Source organism: Saccopteryx leptura, chromosome 12, assembly GCF_036850995.1.
Source record: "Saccopteryx leptura isolate mSacLep1 chromosome 12, mSacLep1_pri_phased_curated, whole genome shotgun sequence".
Classification (NCBI taxonomy): domain Eukaryota; kingdom Metazoa; phylum Chordata; class Mammalia; order Chiroptera; family Emballonuridae; genus Saccopteryx; species Saccopteryx leptura.
The window spans coordinates 21,947,716-21,953,715 of record NC_089514.1 but is presented as its reverse complement, the minus strand read 5'-3'; positions in this window follow the sequence as shown (position 1 = coordinate 21,953,715).

The following is a 6,000-nucleotide window of genomic DNA, read 5'->3' as shown; positions in this document are numbered from 1 at the left end:
CAGCTCAGAGCCTCATTTCTAAGTCCCTTTTCCCTCCTCTCCCAATTATCTCAAACTTCTCGCTGATGGAGGGAGGAGAGAGAAAGGGAGAGAGAATGAATATGTAAACATATGTGTGTAATTGTCTCTCCCCTGATATTTTCACTGAATCTTTCTCAGATATCCACTTTTTTTTTTTTTGTATTTTTCTGAAGTTGGAAACAGGGAGGCAGTCAGACTCCTGAATGCGCCCGACCAGGATCCACCCGGCACGCCCACCAGGGGGCGATGCTCTGCCCATCTGGGGCGTCGCTCTGCCACAATCGGAGCCATTCTAGCACCTAAGGCAGAGGCCACAGAGCCATCCTCAGCACCCGGGCAAACTTTGCTCCAGTGGAGCGTTGGCTGCGGGAGGGGAAGAGAGAGATAGAGAGGAAGGAGAGGGGGAGGGGTGGAGAAGCAGATGGGCGCTTCTCCTATGTGCCCTGGCCGGGAATCGAACCCAGGACTCCTGCATGCCAGGCCGACACTCTACCACTGAGCCAACCGGCCAGGGCTCAGATATCCACTCTTGATCTTCCCTTTTATTTCACTCTCTCCATGCTCACTCCACTGCCTGCGCCCAGTGTTTCTGAGATGTTTGGTCCTGTACTAGCTATCTGTAGCCATTCTGGAGTGATTGGAAGGGCCAGTTACAGCATTTCTCTGGACCTTCGTTCTGGAGAAAAATGCAAAAAAAAAAAAACCCTCAGAAACTGTATCATACTCTGATTGCTTGTGGAGAAATTCAAATGAATCAAATTCCTTTTCGTCTTAAATTTAATTTTCCAGTCATGGTCAAACTATTTTGCTTTTTGGAGTATTCGTTTGAATAAGTTTTCCCACTGTTACTAATTTTCCAAAGTCAAAGTACTACATTTTAGAGGGCTTCGAACATTTACCGCAGCTGTGAAATTTATAATCATTTCAACGGTTGGCTCTTTTGGAGAAAGTCCGCTATTTTCCATAATGTCATCATCCCTTTGAAATGCATTTGTCTCATTCCCCCTGAAGCGAAGCAGCTCTTTCAAGTTCAGCAGGGAAGCTAAATCAAATACTAATACCTACCTTTTCAACAAGTATATGAAAAACAAAATTTTTAAAAAAACCCAAAAACAAAAAATCAAAAGCAGGCCCACACAAAGAGATGACTTTACATACTTGTGCAATAAAGATGTAACATGAAACTGATACTCTGTTAAACGTGTGGACCATTTACTCAAATTCTTTCATCAGCACAGTCATACTTAGGATAAAACATGACCATTGCATACTGCGGAAAGAAAGTATAAATTACTAGACAAAGAAAATGAGACAGGCCATACTTTCTAAACTTGACTAGTGTCCTTTTATTGGAGCTAATGTATATTTCTACTGTGCACTTCAAAGAGCTCTCTCCAAATGGGAAAAATCCCGTAATTTCCAAATATACCTCCTTACACTCTGCCTTCCCACTTTTTCTCTTGATTGGTCAGGGCAGGCTTCACACAGAAGGAAGGTGAAAGGTGGGACTCACGGTTCATTCAAACACTTCCTACAATAATTTAAACGCTGAGGTGTCCTAAAACTTTGGCTAGTCTTGGGAAACTAAGCTGAGGCAATTTTTTTCTTGTTTATTCTGGTCCAGTGCAAATATTTGTTTATTGAGAAATATATAATACATTAGAATCGTAGACCCACCATCTGCTGAATGCGAGCCAACACCCACCCGTAAGGAGACGGATGCGGGTTCCTTTCCTGTTCTTCCAGCTCCAGTGCCGGCAGGTGACGCCCTCCAGCCCTGGTTTGTTTGAGCTGCCCCATGCTAAGACTTCCGGATAAAATAAAAAAAGGGTGTGGACATTTTTGCAACCTATAAAGATTACTTTCTGGTTCTTTTAGTGTAGTCTTGTTACAGTATCGGGGTCAAAAGGAGGCTAAAAAAATACCATCAACTTGCCTGACCAGGAAGTGGCGCAGTGGATAGAGCGTCCGACTGGGATGCAGAGGACGCAGGTTCGAGACCCCAAGGTTGCCAGCTTGAGCACGGGCTCATCTGGTTTGAGCAAAGCTCACCAGCTTGGACCCAAGGTCACTGGCAAGGGATCAACTCAGTCTGCTGCAGCCCCCTGGTCAAGGTACATATGAGAAAGCAATCAATGAACAACTAAGGAACCACAACAAAGAATTGATGTTTCTCATCTCTCTCCCTTTCTGTCTGTCTGTCCCTCTTGCTGACTCTCTCTGTCTCTGCCACAAAAACAAAACAAACAAACAAAAATAACCATCAGCTTTGGGTACGTGGGTGCATTTGTGAATTCTCCACGCTAGTTAGTGATCGAGTGCAGGGAAGGAAATGAATGAGTAAACTAAGTCACTCATGTTCTGCAGTTAGGACGGCAGGTCCGACTGTCTGTGTTAGCTGAGGAAGGGGTCTTCACTGATGCAGAGGGTGATGGCCAAAGGGACACTCTGCTCTCAGGGGTTTGACTTTTTTCAATGGCTGGAAGTTCTCATTTTAACTGATAGAGACATTTGACTGACATCTGACCTTAGAGGTCTCCCTGAAATGCTTGCTCCGCCTACTTAGCGATGTGCTGTAGAACCCGGGAAGTCTGCAGTGGAATGTTGTTCTTTGAAGCGGCTCGCATTACTTCTGAAAGAAGCCTTCCGGAGTAGAAAAACTTCAGGCTGCTCGTCACATCATGTGAAATGTCTCCCTAAAGGACGTGCCTCCAAGTTTGTTCTTCTTTGGGAAGACTCCCAATACAGAATGAAGACAGAAAGCGGACTGCTTATTATATTTTAGAGTTTGGAAAAATTGAAATCACTTCCCAAGGAATTTTTAGGAAGGGTTTAGATTGGCATTAACATGCCTAAACCAAGAAACATGATTGTCTCAGATCCCTGGAGTGAGTGATTTTTTTTTTTTTTTTATAGAGACAGAGAGAGAGTTGGAGAGAGGGATAGACAGGGACAGACAGACAGGAACAGAGAGAAATGAGAAGCATCAATCATTAGTTTTTTGTTGCAACACCTTAGTTGTTCATTGATTGCTTTCTCATATGTGCCTTGACCGCGGTCCTTCAGCAGACCGAGTAACTCCTTGCTCGAGCCAGCAACCTTGGGTCCAAGCTCGTGAGCTTTTGCTCACACCAGATGAGCCCGCACTCAAGCTGGTGGTCGGGGTCTCGAACCTGGGTTCTTGGCATCCCAGTCTGATGCTCTATCCACTGAGCCGCCTCCTGGTCAGGCATGGTGAGTGATTTATACAGGTGAATTGTCACATCTTGTCATGAAAGCAGTCGAGCTACATCCGCTCTTTGGGGGCACAGTGCTTTATCTGCAATTTTCCTTAGGATACCAAAGAGTTATATGGTTAGTGTAAGTAAAATTCTTAAGTACCCCTTACGAATAACACAGGTAGAAGAGAGTGACTTCCAGGTGGTCCCCAACGCAGGTTTTTAGGTAAACGTGTGGTTTTAAAGGGGTCGTTGAAAGACCACTTATTGTCAGTTAGTACCTGGAACTCTAAAACCTTGATAACTCTGGCTTTCCATCATTAAACAGGAAAATACAGGTAAAAGTATTAATCATGGCTGTCTTATGCAGGACAGCAAAAGTTGCTGTGGTGAGGGTTCACCTAGAGCCTGTGGAGCAGGGACAGGCTGTGGGCAGTGAGTGATGTCAGGATGACAGTGTGTTACTTGGGAAGAGATTTTAAGAAACTGAACAGTGGTGTCAGAGGTACAGGGCCTTCTTTAAAAATTTCCTCTGGATAGAGTGTGTAACATTATAAAGCAATAGAAAGGGTCCTTTAGATCAGGGATTTTTAATGAAGGGATGTGTTGAGAAGATTGGAATTACACTATCCTGTCCCTCCTCTCCTGGCTCCTGAGATTCTCAAGTTGAGCATCACAGTCACCCTGAGTCACAAAAGCTGATGGCAGCTTGTCCTTTGGTTTGTTGGGGTTGGAGGCTCAAAGCTGAGAACAGCAGCAGTACCTACAATTTTTCTATAAAACCTTACTTGAAACCAGTGTGAACTGTCCTTTTATGAAGGACATGCTCTGAATATTTTTAGTTGTTGCACAACGTTCGATTTGGTGAAATCTTATGGTTTGACAACATGAACTCTAAAACAGAATATTATGATGGTGAAGTGTGCTGACCCTGGCAGCAATCCTACTGGGGTTGGGTACTAGCTTTGCTAATTAGCAGTGATTTAAAAACAACAACAACAACAACAACAAACCAAGATATCGAACATCTTGAAGCCCCAGCTAACACATCAGTGAAATGAGGATAACAGTATTTCCTATTTGTGGTGGGGCCTTCATGAGATAGTCTATGCAAGGACCCCATCACAGTGACTGGAACAAAGAAAGAGTTCAACATATGTTTGCTTTAATAACAACTAAACGTATCAAATAGAATCATCAGCTCTTTCTCTGGGAATGACTTTTGCTTTTGAATTAAAACCACAACATTGCCTTTAGGTATTTCATAAACCTCACTGAATTAATTTATTTCATAAAACTATTTGAGTACTGAAATAACATGTAATTAGGCAAAAAAAAAATTAGTTTGGAGGGCAGAACCATGACAAATGTATCGCGGGAAATGAGTCCTCCGTTCCAGCAGGACAGCTTTTCCAGTGTGTGAGGGGACACTTCAGTGCTGCCTTCCCTGTGGAAATGGTGCAGATGGGGGCAGGGAGGGGAAGCCTCTGTATTGGTGGCCAGAGCTGTCATAACCATACACGGTGACTTAGCAACAGAAATTTATGGCCTCATCATTCCGGAGGCTAGAAGTCTGAGATGACGGTTTCCAAGATGGACTCCGTCTCAGGGCTGTGAAGGAGAATCTGGCCACCTTTGCTGTCACTGCTCTGCTTCCATTGCGTGGCCCGATCTCTGCCTTCATCTCCACATGGTGTTCTCTCTGTGTCCCGTTCTCCCCTTTCTATGTGGCCGCCAGTCATATCAGGGTCCACCCTACTCTAAGAAAACCTCATCTTAATTTAATGAATTATATCTTCAATGACTATTTCCAAATAAGGTCATAGGCTGAGGTACTGGGGTTTAGGACTTCAGCCTGTGAGACTGGGGGTTGGGAGGTACAATTTAAACTCTAACAGCATCCTGTCCTGAAAATAACTCTAATATATTATATTTCCAGAATTTGCAGTCATTGGTACTTGGCAAAAATCCAGTTGCTTGATTACAAAGTTGTAGAGAGTGGATTTGTTTCATCTCTTATGAAATGATGTTTATAAACTGGTCTTCATAAAGTTAATCACTGAAAACACCAGGGGGTTTCACATCCAATGGCATCCTACTTTGGATACCGCTCAATATTCACGATTTGTTTTGTGAGCTTGAGAGATACAAATAAATAGATAAATAGACTGACAGACACATACACAGAGAGATTGCTTCTAAGGGATTTTTATTTAGTGAAAAAGATAGACATTATATAAGAAGCACTTTTTTTAAAAAACAGAAAATAAAGCTTATCTTTATTCAGTAAGGATGTTTGTGAATGTACAAATTATATATTACGCATCATTTTAAATGCAATGTATTAATGGGAAGAGGGCCACTGTAGGTGCTGGCCAGTTGGCTCAGTAGTAGAGTGTCGGCCCAGTGTACGGAAGTCCTGGTTTTGATTCCCTGTCGGGGCACACAGGAGAAGCTACCATCTGCTTCTCCATCCTTCCCCTTCAACTTCTCTGTTTCCCTCTCTCTTTTCCTCCTGTAGCCATGACTTGATTGGTTCGAGCACATTGCCCCAGGCACTGAGGATGGCTCTGTGGAGCCTCTTTCCCAGGTGCTAAAAATAGCTTGGTTATGAGCATGGTCCCAAACGGGCAGAACATCAGCCCCAAACAGGGGTTGCTGGATGGATCCCAGTCAGGGCACATGTCTCTCTATCTCACCTCCTCTCACTTGGAAAGAAGAAGAAGAAGAAGGAAAAAAAGAGTACTACTCTAAACTCTCA